The sequence below is a fragment of the Haliaeetus albicilla genome, chromosome 15 (genome assembly GCF_947461875.1).
Source record: "Haliaeetus albicilla chromosome 15, bHalAlb1.1, whole genome shotgun sequence".
Classification (NCBI taxonomy): Eukaryota; Metazoa; Chordata; class Aves; order Accipitriformes; family Accipitridae; genus Haliaeetus; species Haliaeetus albicilla.
This window is the reverse complement of record NC_091497.1, coordinates 24,811,951-24,824,283: the sequence shown is the minus strand read 5'-3', so window position 1 is coordinate 24,824,283 and position 12,333 is coordinate 24,811,951.

Genomic DNA, 12,333 nt, shown 5'->3' with positions numbered 1-12,333 from the left:
GTCTGCAAACAGTTAAATTAAGATGACTAGATAAAAGACATTTCATGTAGAGCAGGGCAATTTTGGTGGATAAAATTGTGTTGGCAGATAAAGAATCACAGCACCAAATAATTATTTAGTTTGTTAAAGGACCTCTAGAGGTCATCTGGATAAAAGTTAAACAGGACTTTAAACTGCACAGCAGTTTCTGCACCACGTTGCATAGAAGGGCACACAGGAGAGAGCTGACAACTCAGTTCACAAGAGCTTATGCTGCTTCATGGTGATGCAGCACAGAGCACAGTCCCCAGCAGTCACTGCAGCAACTGTCCCTATAACACCAGCAGCCTTGACCCAGTTGGAGCTTCTGAGGACGAATGCAGCTCTGCAGGTCTGGGGCTGCAAGGACTCCTGCGGCTTCTTGCTGAACACAGGACCAGGGTCAATGCGTTCCTTCCTGTAGAATATGAATGCTCGTGGTCTGTGTTGCCAAGTAAAGGAGCTGTGGGAGGAGGTCAGCAGACTGTGCAGCAACAGGAATGATAAGAAAGAAATTGACTGGATTTTCTTCAAAACCTGCACCTTCAAAAGCCTGAACTCCAACTGTACTGAGGGAGGGGCAGGCAGAGTTTGAGCTTTGGGAATAGAAATGGAGACTCCTGTGACAGTGAAGACTGGAAGCTCATGACTTCTGGCACAAGTAGGATGGCTCCTTTTCTACCTGCAAAGCCATGACTACAGAGTAGGGTCAGTGCCCTGAATGCAGAAGAGGGCCTCTGAGCCACTTGGACATGGAAGCCCAGATGTTTTTCTCCTCCATCCTGCCAGGGCCACGGCCAGGGCTTCAGAAGGCAAGAAAAGATTCTATGGGTCAACAATTTGTTGTGCAGCAGGTGACAGCAGCAACGTTTTGGTTATTATAACCATAGGACCTTCTTTGATAATAAAGGTCTGCTTGAAAGAGGCTGGATCCACCTGACCTAATTGGACAAAAGCACCTTTGCCAACAAGCTGGCCAACCTGGTAAGAAGAACTTTAAACTGTGAATGACAAGGGAGGGAGAGGATGACCAACAGTCAAGAGAGGACATGGTAGACCTGGATGGCAAGCAAAGAGTGAAAGGTGGCATGAACAGGAGGGACCTCATAATCAACAAAACTAGGCCTGAAAGGGGCCTGGTTCAAATGCATGCACACAAACAAGGAAATGCCTACAGGACAGCTTTTTGGGGAAGGGTCTCACACTTCTACTGGGAAAATAACGCCATCAGGCAATTCTGTGAAATGTCTGTACACTAATGCACACAGCCTGAGGAACAAACGAGGAGGAACTGGAAGTCTGCATGCAGTTATACAGCTACATCACTGGGATCACATGGAGTTGGCAGATGATGCAAAACTGGGAGGGGTGGTTTATAAACCAGATGGGTGTGCTGCCACTTAGATTCACCTTGATAGTCAGGAGAAATGGGGAGAGAGGAATCTGGTCAAGTTCAGCCAAGGAAATTTCAAAGTCCAGCATCTGTGGAGGAATAAATCAAGCACCAGGAAAGGCTGGGAGCAAATCAGTTGGAAAACAGCTTTACAGAGAAGGATGTGAGGGTTCTGGTGGACAATAAGTTGATCAAAAGCCAGTAATGTGGCTTTGTGGCAAAGAAGGACAAAAGAGAGCATTGGAACTGTTCAGCCTGGAGAAGAGAAGGCGCAGGGGGATTTTAGCAATATGTAAAAATACTGCATGTGGAGAGTAAAGAAGATGGACCCAGATTCTCCTCAATGGTATGTGGTGAAAGGGCAAGAGACTAGGAGCACAAATTGAATTACGAGAAGTTCTTACTGTGAGGATGATTGAATGTTTGAACAGGTTGCCCAGAGAGGTGGTAGAGCCTACAATCTTGTATGTGTTGAAAACCTGACTGGCCATGGCCCTGAGTCACCTATTCCAGCTGACCCTGCTTTGAGCAGGAGGGTTGGACTATATGATCTCCAGAGGTTCCTTCCAACTTTATCCATGCCATCATATTGTGATTCTGTAAATGGAAAAGGGGGTAATATTCTTCTAAATTATGTTGATATGTTTTTATTAATTTTCTTTTAGGAATAAATATTAGACAGAAAGACAGAAATAAATACAGAAACAGCAGAATAAAAGAAATGCCTGGAGTCTATTGTTATGAGATGCTTTGGCAAGCTAAACTAAGACAATTACAAAGTCATCTTATTTTACAAAGTAAGGGCCTCTTAGTATTTCTAACAATAATTCAAGGGATGCTGTATTGGGTTTGTGTGGAATGGAGGCACAGATGTGGAAGAGAGAAATGTGTGCAGGAAAAAACAATATTCTTGGAAAAATTTTCCCAGCCCACATTAAGTTGTAGAACAATGCCCAGCTTGGGAAGCAAAGCACATTCAAGTGAGTGCTGTGAGGGAGTGTGTGATCACTACCGAAGATCAAGCAGGGACTAGTCAGGGACTAGGTGAAGAGATCTGGGAGCCAGGCAAGTGTGTATGACTCTAAGGGCAAGACCATGGGAGGAGCTGGCTGTTGGGGAGACCAAAGGAGTCCCAGCCAGATGCCAAAGAGACTATGGGGTCAGGGGGTCTCAAGGGGCAAGACCCTTGTGTGTCTGTGTTCTAAGGGTGAGACCATGGGGGCAGTTGACTACTGGGGGACCAGAGGAATCTCAGCCAGCTATTCATGTGTGTGTGTGCATGCATGCATGAGTGAGACTGTACCAGCAACTGGAGTGGGGCTGTGGCCCCGGGGTGTCTATGTCAAAGTACCAGAACCTGGTGAGACTGGGATTCAAGGGCAGGTACTGGGCAGAATGAGTGTCTAAGCCCAGCTGCTGGAGGGATCCACATTGTACTTACATGTACACACACCCCCACCCTCCCCACGCCCCCATATGTATAGACACAAATATTTCCCAGTAACAGACCTTTATCCTGCTCAGCCAGAGAGGTGAGTAAGATGAGGTTGTTGGTGCTGTGTTCACGCGTGTACTCTGTGCAAGGCTGTGATCTGTGTGGCTGGCTCTGTATATAGATGGTATATATGTGTGCTCTGTGTGCATGTGTTTACCAGGAAGTTTAGCTTCGCAACTGCTTGGACCTGGGGGCATGGGACTCCAGCACCCTTACCTCTTGGTCTATCAGATCGGGCCCAATAATTTCTCCTAACATAACAATCATGTCTCACTCTGCAATTTTTGCATTTCTTATCTGTCAGGAGACATTTTGACAGGCCTTTCACAGTACTCTGAGCTAAGGTTATGCAGCTGTGCCCGTCTGAGGTGGGTCTTGGATCTAGACAAACAGCTTCAAAACTTCTGAGTGGGAGGGAGCCTTGCAGCAGGGATCACAGGGAGTCCAGGTTGCAGTGAATTCCCTTGTTAACCTTCTGGTTGACTTTCTTTTTTCTGTCTAGTCATTGCCCTGGTACTTACATTTTATACTTGTTTTTATAGGTAATGCAGACCTGAACCCACTACCTTATGCTCAAAGTAATTTCCTCATTGTCTGTCTTTGCAAAAACAATGTACTAATTTATTTGTTCAGAATCATGAACATAAACTGTTACCCAAAGAAATAGGTAGATCTCTGAAAGGTAGCAGTCTAGGGATCTTTTAAGGATACAAGAAACATAGTGATAATTATGGATAATTTGTTCCTGCAGGCACAGGATTTCCTGCAGTTTCATGCTAAGTAAAGTTTAATGGTTAATCATCTGTATGACTTTAAATAACTAATCTAAAAAATGATCGAGTCTGTTTTCCATGAATTATCCTTCATGCTAATTCATGCACAAGAGAATGCATCATCCACAATCCATAGTCTCTTTCACTTATACATGCTGAATAGTCTCTGCACCTTGAGAATTCCTCCTAATTTCAATTCTAACTCCTGTGAATAAGGGTGTCAAAATCTGCCTTTAACAGCAGAGCATTTATTACCTGATAGGCAGATATTGTGATGGGATGTGTCATTTGATACATGCCCTATCAAATAAGGATAAAAGCTGTCAGAAATGTGCTAATGTTTTACACAAGTGTCATTTAGTGTAGATGAAAATAATCTGATGGATAAAATCCAGTCTTCTCTATGTAGTTTTTGTGCTCTTCCTTTGTGGCTGTTTCTCTCCACATAGGCTTCAAGGTAAGCCCATTGGGGTTCTGTAGGACTTCAAGTTATACTTCCAGAAGCATTTGAGGAAGCCATACCAGGGATAAGAGACATGGTATGCACCCTGAGACCTCTAAACAGCCTCCAGAATGAAAGTTCCACAATTAAGAAAAGATCATATTCTGTCCTCATTTATGAATTAGTCTCTTTCTCCATATAATTCAGGGAAGCAACATAGGTAGATGCAGTTTGCTTTCTGTTTTTTATAGGTTTCTTTTCCCAGTTCAGTTACTTGCAAGATCTGCCTGTGCTGATTTGGTTGTAATGTATATAACATAAGAGTAGATATCTTTTGTTTTTGAGAAGATATTTTCTATTTTAATTAAGGATCCACATGGGGAAACCTTATTTATAATGGGCCAAAAGTCAACATGGTGAATTACCAGCACTCAGTAGAAATGTGTTCAGTCTTCATTATCTATGATCCTGATATCAGTTATTTCATAGACTGGAGATTGCCTCTCCCAGAAGTGAATCCTTATATGCAGAGTAGTCACAATGTCGTTAATGCAACTTTTCATATAATGAAAACGAAAATAAGAATTCCTCTTTCCATTGTCAGGTTCTTAATTTGTGGAATCACTGACAGATTTATTTTATGGCTAAGGAATAGCAGATGCACATAGAAGCTAGATTTACACAGGAAAAGAGATAGTGTCCTCAAGATAGCAGTAAACACTGCCACTTTGATAGCCTCGTTAGGAGCATGAAAAACACTGAAGACCTTAAAATACAAGGAACTCAGTAAGAAACAAACAAAATGATCAGAACTTCTGTTATCATAACATGGAAGACATACACTAGATAAAAGGCAAGATCTCCAGCTTAAGTTTTTTTTCCGGTATGTTTCTTCATTGAATTTCAGCTATTTTATGTCCACACATAAATATTTTCAGGGAAATGTATATAATATTTACAAAAATGTTGGTTATGTGAATATTTTTGCTTTATAAACTCATTACAGTAATTCCCTTGAAATGTAGCTCTAAGTGCAGGTTGGCAAAAAGTGAAAACTACATCCAGTTAATATATGACCAGAGGATGGACCTTCACTGAGCAACTTTGTTGTTCTTGGTGTATTTAAATTACAGTAGTAACTGTAACGTTTATTCAAAATTTATGTAATTATCATATTATCAGATGCTACATTTGTCCTAAAAATATGTTTACCTTGTTTAATTCTAAGTAGCTATATCTTCCTTTTTATTATGAACTTATTAAAAACGTCATGTAAGTAAAATTTTATTTAACATCTTGGTGAATATTTACAACCTCAAGAAATACTTTCATTTATTATAGCAATGTTGTTATAAATGCAGAAATGCCATCTCAGAATTTTTGTCATTTTTCCTTCTCACCAGACTTGAAAATATCTATCCTGAATTTGTCCAGCTTTCCAAGGCCAAAATGTTTACTATCGCACCAAATTTTCTTATCTATGTCCCTTTCCTTCGACCCTGTCCCCCCTGCCCCCCATCCACCCCCCTATTTAGAAAAACAGGCTAATTTAGTTTCAAATGCTTTTTGAATAAAATTTTGACCCATCTGAAACATCCCACGTTAGAGAATAGATAGCTAATGTGTCTGGAAGGCTTGAGTTTTCTGTGGTTTATGCCTCCATAAACATAAAACAGCTTCATGAAAATCACCCAAGTGTTTATTTTGAAAAAGCCTTTAAACAAATAGAAGTAGTTATACTGACACAATAGATTCAATGCTTGCAAAGGCTCTCTCTGTGCATTGGGCACAGGCATGTATTGTCACACTATGATGTACCAGACTTATTATTTCAACTGTCTTTGACTACAAGATTTAATGTAAAGGACAACGGTGTGCACACAAACTCAGTAAACAACAGAATGAAAGAGAATGATTCACTTATTTCAATTTCAAACGTACATGATGCTGTACTGCAGAAGGCAACTAAAGCAACTGAGGTAGCATTTTAGTCAGGACGATGTATCAGGCAGTCCTCCCCAGGATCTTCCTTCTTGGGCCTCCTATTGATCTTTTCATAGTTAACTAATTAGTTTAGAAGCATTTCATTTTATGTTTGTTGTCCTAGGGAAGCCTACACCATCATCCAATCTAGAAGGCCAGCTCTTCATTAAATGTGAAATTAGATACTCAGTTAATGAAGCTTTATCTCGTATTTGATGACTGACAGTAAATCTGTGGTATGTTCTCTGTCTAAATCCCTTAATAGGTTTACAGAGAGTTAACTCTGACTTTGGTCTTCCATTAACAGCAAGACTTTGCTGGTTGGAATGTTCTGCTTGTTTAATTATTTAGTGGCTCAGTAGCACAGACAGCTTCTACAAAAGCCAAATGATCATACGCAGCAACAAATGAACACCATAATCTTAACAAGATTATCATAATAAAGAGTCATCAGAGAAATTAAAATTATCTGCTTTAATTATGAAATTATAACCCCATTAACTCCTCTGCATGAAAAGCAGGAATCGGGGAATAGCAAAGAAGAACCTAGAGATGGCTATTATAAACTTGATAGCAAATTAAAGAGGGGGTGAAAAAGATTTGCTGTGTGGGCTCAGATATTTCAGGTAATTTATTTTGCAGCATATGTTTCCTATAGATTAGGCTTTCCAAAATGAGACCACGGGAACTGTGTTTTTTTTTTCCTTGTCTTGTCTTTTTTTGCCTTTTTCCCCCAGATTGTGTTTACCAGCCTAAGACAAGCTCAGTTGAAAGCTACTAACTTAAAAGCAGACCCTTATTTAAATATGCCTAAAGCTGTGAATTAATTATGCCCTAAATAAGTTATTAGAACAATATTGCCACTAATGCATTATTTATGGCTACTTGTTGAAAAGTTTGTAACAGCAGAAGTACTGAACTGACATTTCTAAAGACATTAACATGAAAATGAGGTGAATTTGAAGAGAAAAAATATTCAATGAGCAAGCTTTTACCAAAGTAGTATTCAATAATGCATATACTAGCCACATTTTTTTTTACTTCTACTGTACACATGTAATATTCATAGGACTACTTTAAAATTTTTTTATATTAGTTTGCATGAAAAATAAATTATAAACCCCCCTAACAACAGGCCCCCTTAGAGTACATTTGTACTTTAGGAAAAATATTTAGTATCATTGTTATCTCATATTGTAAAACATATTTTAAGAGAATTTATTTTATAAACAATGTAGGTAATAAACTTGTTAGCAACAGGTATTGCCCCTTAACATTAAATTTGATGCAGTTCTCCATAACTTTACTAAATTAAACTTTTGAATATTAAATAAGTAAATGCATTATTTTTAGTGAAGGATATAATTTCACTTTTATATAGCTAAAATATGTCATGGACACAGTAGCACATAAAGACTGTCTTTATAGAAATTATTACTGATATCATATATAACACATTTATTGTTGAATAGCTGCCTGACTTTCTTTCAGAAGAGACTGAAAATAGCCATGAGATCAAGTTATAACTCAAAGAAGTCAAGATAAATTGTCAGAGCTTGTTTTAGAGTATTCATGTACCTGGGGTGGGGGGGGGGGAAGGCTACTTAGGAAGCTTTTACTAGTCCATTATCCACAATATATGTGCTAATTCTTCCTAATCCATAAGGACATTAGTAGAAATTTGAAAAAAATCACATTGCTCATGAGAAATTGCCCTTTTTCAAGTGCATTAGTTGAGTTCTACAGGCTTTTGTCTGCTTGTTCCCAAGAACCAGGATTTACTGGCTAACAATCAACATGTGGCTAGTTATTTCACTGCTGAAATATGTCCTCTGAAGAGGAAGTAAAAAATGTTGCTAGCTATTGTTTGCCAGGATTTCTTTCTGATTGTATATACTTCTCAGATCTATCTAATATACAGGCATTGTTCTGAAAATCCTAAACAGACTTTGACAGCTGTCAAAAGTTCTCCCTAGGTCAGAACATTACAAATATGCTAGACTTGTATTCACTGTTGTTTCACAATAGTGCAGTTTCTACAAGTGTGTTTTCATGAGTTTCTGCACAGGTGGTTTCAATATTAGCCATATAACCACCAGACAAAGCCTATAAAAAATTAACTTTATTCATCTGCTAGTGTTACTTCTAGAGAAAATTTAGAGTCATTATTTGTCTCAGCTGAAGCTAAAAACATGGGCCACATTTTTTCTGTATGTTGTAGTATTGTTCCATTGTTGTTCCAATGATATGCCGATATAGATTCAGTAGTACAGGCAGGATGAACACAAGAAACAATTTTCTGAATAGTCGCTTTCTTGGCAGTTGACCCTCAGCCTGGACTGGCACATGGAATTATTCCTCCCCAGGTGAAGAACTTTGCATTTTCCTCTGCTGAATTTTGTGACATTCCTGTCAGCCACTTTCTGCATCTTGTTGAGGTCTCTCCGAATAGAAGTCCTATTCTCCAGTGTATCAACCTCTTTCCCAATTTAGTATCATCTGAGAATTTTCTGCGTGTGCACTTCATCCCAGCCCCTTTGAACCCAGCAGTCCACCAACTGCTGTACTGTTCACTATCTAGACCACATCACCAATTTAACTACAAGAATGCTATGTGAGCCTGTGTCAAAGACTTTGTTAATGTCTTTATTGTGATACCCACTACTGTCAGCACAGGCAGCGGTCTCATGATAGAAGGCAATCAGGGTTTTTTTGGTGTGATTTGAACTTGGTAAATCCATACTGACTTGTTCCTAAACTCCTTCCAAGAGGATTTTCTTTGAAATAGTTTCCAAGAGGGCTTGCCGTGGTGAGTCAACACCTCGAATACCATGTTCAGTTTTGGGCCCCTCACTACAAATAAGACATTGAGGTGCTGGAGTGCATCCAAGAAGAGCAATGAAGCTGGTAAAGGGTCTAGAGAACAAATATTATGAAGAGCGGCTGAGGGAACTGGGATTGTTTAGCCTGGAGAAAAGGAGGCTGAGGGGAGACCTTATCGCTCTCTACAACTACCTGAAAGGAGGTTGTAACGAGGTGGGTGTCAGTATCTTTTCCCAAGTAACAAGTGATAGGATGAGAGGAAACGGCCTCAGGCTACACCAGGGGAGGTTTAGATTGGATATTAGGAAGAATTTATTCACAGAAAGAGTTGTCAAGCATTGGCACAGGCTGCCCAGGGAAGTGGTGGAGTCACCATCTCTGGACATCTATTTAAAAGATGTGTGGATGTGGCACTTAGCGACATGGTTTAGTGGTGGACTTGGCAGTGCTAGATTTACAGTTGAACTTAATAATCTTAAAGGTCTTTTCCAACCTAACTGATTCTGTGATTCTAGGATTCTATTATCTTCCCAGGAATTGAGGTTTAGCTGACTGACCTGTAGTTCCCCAGATCTTCCTACTTGCTCTCCTTGAAAATGATAGTGACAACTGGATTTTTCCCTTCACCAGGTACCCTGATTTCTGAGACCTTTCAAAGATCATAGATGTCATCATAACATTAGAGTGGGTCCAGCAGAGGTCTGTTAAGATGATTGGGGCCTAGAGCACATGAATTACAAGCAGAGGCTGAGGTGTTTGACCTCTGTAGACTGCAAGGACAGTGGCAAATTAAAAGCTGCCTATAGCTATTTGACTGGTGTTGCACAGACAATGGAACCAAACTGTTCTCAGTAGCAGAACATGTAGGAAAGGGCAAAAGACAATTGTGTCTTGGGGCATTCAGGCTGGACATTAGGAAAAAAAATCAGCAGCAGAACAAAAATAGGTTATGAAGAAAGGTGATGGGTTCTCCTTCCTTGAAGGAATTCAAGATCTTGCTAATCAATAGCCACAGCTGACATGATCAAGTTCAGGAAGTAGTTATACCGGGTGTGGCAGGAGTAGATGACCCTCAGAGATCCTTTCAAATCAACTTTTTGACTTTTTGCAAATTTTAATTTTTGATCCTTTTTGTTACTGCTGTTGTTTTATATGTATTTGTATGCACTTGGATTGTGTAACTCCATTTCAAAAGATAGGAGGGAAAGCTTAGCATGATTAGGGTGTATCCCTGGAAAATAATTTTAATCTTCTCCTGAGCCACAAGTCCATGCATTTCCTTTTCACAAGCAAGTATCCTTGCGTTACACAATGTAGAGCTCAAGTAGGTGAATATAGCAAATATTCTCTTTTTTTTTAAGGATCTCAGGAAAAGACACTGACTCTTAGCTAAAGCAGGCTTGTAGTGTCAGCCTTTATAATTCTTCTTAGAGTCCACAAAGAGAGAGAGAGAGAGAGCTATATCGACTTGATTGTCCTTTTCAGGTCCTCAAAGCTGTCATATATGCATGTACAGTTTATCCATGACTTTTAAGTTGAATGAAAAGCGCTTCTGGAACAACACACATACTGTAAAGATTTGCAACATTCCGATAGCTTGTAGTCTGTCTTTTTGTTGTTGTTTTCTTTTTTTTTTTCTCTTTTCTATCAATATTTTATACTTTCCTCTCCTCTCCTCTCCTCTCCTCTTCTCTCTCTTGTCAGACCCTCTCTAATATTAGTATACCCTCTAGATGCTGCAACAGATTTTAAAAATTATATAAATAAAATAAATACCAGAAAGCTGATGAACAGCAAGCCTAAAAGACTTTGACAACTGTAACTGTGAGAAGTAAATGCAAGTACTGCAAAAAACAAATATGGAAAGCATGACAGAAACAAAATAGGGAGGTAACTGACAAGTACATCTACTGAACTGTCACAAATAGCGATTATATCATAATGATCAAAAGACAAGCTGGCAAACATAAGAAACAATGCAGCACTGAAGGAAACAAAGTAAATGATCTTGATGAAAACTCAAAACCAGGCCTTGGTTTCAGAGAAAATTGTAGCAATAGCAGAAGCAGCAGCTGTATTACATAAAAGTGTTCTTGCCAGCAGCAAGGATAGTGGTTTACATAGCACACAAGTGGGAGATTAAAAGAAAATGGAATAGAAAAACCTTCAAAACATAGGCTATAGAAGTGTAAGGGAATAACAGGGTAAAGAAATGTATGACTCCTAACAGCAAAATACATATGAGAGGTCATGGTGTGACTATGACTGTTTCCTTACAATATTGCCTTGCCAACAATGATTTTTTAGTCTACAGCAATTAGATACAACCAATTAATTTTGTAATAGTAGTGGAATGTTATCTGAGCTTTCAAATGGTCCATCATTATTCATTCCAAAAATCCAATATGAAACAGAATTCCAAACAAGATGTTATGTTTGTCTTTAGTAAACTTTATAGAAGTCCACACAATTTATAACACCTGCAGCAGAGGAAATCTGGATTCCTTATTTTAGATTTCCAACTAAAAGGCTGGGCATCAGTAGAATGATCCAAACAGACTATGTAATGTGTTTACACTCCTCATAGAGTCAATGGAGAAGGATAAACACTTCTACAGAAGAAAACAGAAAACCTGTAGGAAGATAGGAAGCTGCTTAAAGCTATGACAGCATGTCTGATTTGCTGCTAATCCACAGTCTGGGCTCATGGGTCCATTTAGGATATAAACCCTGTTATATTTCTCTGAGAGTATATAAGCTTCATTATTTTTAAGACAGAGGAATTAGAGAAGACTAGATTTTGCATAAAAACTTAGCAGTGAGACTACTCGTAAAGGCAATTAGAGATCTAGATTTCAACTTTGTCCCCAGACAGAGGCTGGTGAGGCTTGGTCTTACATGTCGGTATCCTGAAAGACTACTCTATTTGTCCAGGCCCAGAGGACACTCGCAGGCTTCACAGTCCCTTCCCAAGCTCCCCTGGTGCTTTCCTCCACCCTGACCATGGTCCAGGACCCCATTTCAGCCCAGACCAAGGCCATCAGTCCCTGTCCCAGACACACTGTGCAAGTGCCAGTCTTTAGCCCCATCTCTGGCTCTGCCTTCTGGATGTACCTTAGATCTATATTATAGCCCTGTCTCTGGCCCTGACTCCTTTTATTTCTGACTGGGTGCCCAGGATGGACTCTGGCCCTGGTGCACCACTTACTGTGTCAACGTTGTCGAAGGACCCTTTTACCAGCCCCTGGCTCTGCCAGATGTGCTCAGGTCCTGTGGGACTGTGGCCCATCACTGGAAGCACTCCTTGCACTGGGGTGACTCTTGGCTCACCCTGTTTCTGGATCAGCCCCATTCTTGCTGCTCCCTCACAACTAGTCATTATACCGTAGATGAGTCTGAAAAGTGA